The sequence below is a fragment of the Montipora foliosa genome, chromosome 9 (genome assembly GCF_036669935.1).
Source record: "Montipora foliosa isolate CH-2021 chromosome 9, ASM3666993v2, whole genome shotgun sequence".
NCBI classification, from domain to species: Eukaryota; Metazoa; Cnidaria; class Anthozoa; order Scleractinia; family Acroporidae; genus Montipora; species Montipora foliosa.
The window spans coordinates 435,001-437,500 of NC_090877.1; the positions used below are offsets into that span (position 1 = coordinate 435,001).

Consider the following 2,500-nt stretch of genomic DNA (forward strand, 5'->3'; position numbering starts at 1 on the left):
TCTTCCAGGAGATTCAAGTTGTCCTTGCGTAATATGGACCTCTTTCATAATGGCGGCCAAATAAATTATTCTTTTGTTTTAATGCTAATAAGCCCTACTAACCTCGCTACGACGAGCAAATTTCAAAAGAATATTTGTTTTAAAACGAGGGCAGTAGGTCAAATTAACATAAATACAAAAGAATGTAAAGTTGGTCGCCATTTATGAAAGTGGTCTATGTAGCTCTAACAGTGCACGATATTGTTTTGGTATTGTCTATCATTGTAGTGCCATGGTAGAAGTCTTGGGTAAATAGCCTGAGAAGACATGTGGTTACTAGCAAAGTACTGAACGCAGAAAGATTGAAGAAAATAAATGGGAAGTGAAAAACATTGTCTTCTGGGATGACATGTTCACAGTTGTCTTTGCGTAATATGTAGGTTTAACAGTACACGATATTGTTTTGGTATTGTGTATCATTGTAGCGCCATGGTAGAAGTCTTAGATAAATAGCCCCTTGAGAAGACCTGTGGTTACTAGCAAAGTACTGAACCCAGAGAGATTGAAGAAAATAAAAGGGAATCGAGAAACATTGGCTTCTGGGCTGACATGTTGATCATGCAACTTCTTTCCACCACAAGTGTAAGCGTGCACTGACAGCACCTGACAGTTTTGTAAACAAAAGTTTAAAGCTGAAGTTGATCCCTGTCCGGTGTCCGAAAATTCTATTTTAATGCTATCAAATGCGAACCAAGCAAGATACAGCTTTTGTAAGCTTGCTTTATGCAAAACAAATATTGATGTAAAAGTAAATAAATATGGATACACAGTTTTTAAGAAGAGCAGAAGGAAGTTTCAGGACGGTCGATCGAGAATAAAATACTTTGCCATCGGTAACAAAATTTACGACATGAAAACAACATTACTTTTGAACCACGAATATTAAAAGTTACCATCAGCGAAAAACATTTGGGAGATTTTAGTTGTTTTGTTGTAATTGTACTTTTGGCTGCACCGACCAAATCGCACATAGAATTCAGCGGGCGCAGTGATCAAGTTACCGCGGCATGTTTACTCGCGAAACAGAGAAGCATCTGTGTCAAATGATGCCAAGATACCGGGTTTTTGTTTTTGTTAGTTTTCTTTTTCTTTCAATTGTTATAAATTTTGACAAGAAATGTGCGAATTCAACACAAAGATCACAATCGCCCAACTCTCAGAGGTTGACCATTGTTTCTGGAAAATCAAAAATTTACTCTCCAAGACAAGGTTATTTATCACCAGGTACTTCCATCGTTTTGGTAATAGCAGCTACTTTATTATTCATCAGCGTCACAATCTTTTGCCGATTTTGGGGGTCATTTTGTTGAAACTCAAGCACGCTTCCAACAGACCTGTTTATTTTCGTGACTTATGCGTTACCACAAAAATTCTCCCCGTATCACATTTCAACACATGTATGCAAATTTGCTAAGCTCGAAAATTAAACAACATGATAAATTTACAAAAGCTAGAAATTTCACAGAAATATTTTCCAGCGAAACATTTATTGAAACAAGCAACATATTTGCTATAAGAGGCAAGAAACCCTTCCTATTTCAGTTGCGTGCGTGCAAGCGAAACAGACAATCACAAAGCATATGCAATTAAATAAATTTCTGACAGTTCACATCAAACCCTTTTCGAAAGAACCTTGACGGTAAATAATAAAGCACAAAAGAGACAACAAGCTTTCATTCAAATAATTTTTCACTGTCACATTTCCAATTTTTTTTAACCTTTGCAGAGTTGAGTACAAAATGAATGTTACTTGCCAGACAAACAGGCAAACTTAAAAGAGTCTTTAAATAGATGCGACTTCAGTAAACACTGTGAGACACACAACAGAGATCACAGATCTACTTGTGGTGTTCGATTCCTTCTCTGTCTTTGTTGAACCCGTAAGTTACCAGAGAAATTTCCATTTGGTTTCAGTGTTGTACGTAACACCACCTTGGCGAAATATTAGAAGTACAGCTCACTTTGATTTCGGCTCGACGGGCGAAAGATTCACGCTGTCGAAGTCCATTACTCGTCGCTTTTATGTTTCGCCACCTGTCTTGACGTTCCATTCTTGAGCTCCATATGGGTATATTTTCTTTAAAGATGTACTAAAACGCCATTCGCGTTACAATGACTTTCGACGCCATTACAGGTTAATTGTGAAGGGCAAGCTCCGCATTACCCCAGCCCCCTGAAACCTAACAAAATACGCACAGAAGACTCTATGCACAAACACACCACTTAGCAGGGGAGTGACAGGCAAGACTTTTCCCGACACGGAAAAAAATAACAACGAGATGCTTCCGTGAAGAATACACTGGGTTGCCTGTGGTACGTGCTACAGAAAATCAGAAGGCACTGAATTGTGTGGTATTGAAATACAGCATTCCAGTCTCTGAAGAATAACAAATAAAAGAGAAGCGAGAAACTTTGGCTTCTGGGCTGATAATTTTCAAGTTCCCTCACAACTTCTTTTTAC

General features: G+C 38.1%; 1 protein-coding gene across 1 annotated transcript in view; it reads right to left on the minus strand.

The window, feature by feature from the left end:
• LOC137969577 (guanylate-binding protein 6-like) overlaps positions 1-2,500 on the minus strand; it is a 47,045-nt gene that overhangs the window by 36,039 nt on the left and 8,506 nt on the right. The window lies entirely within an intron of this gene.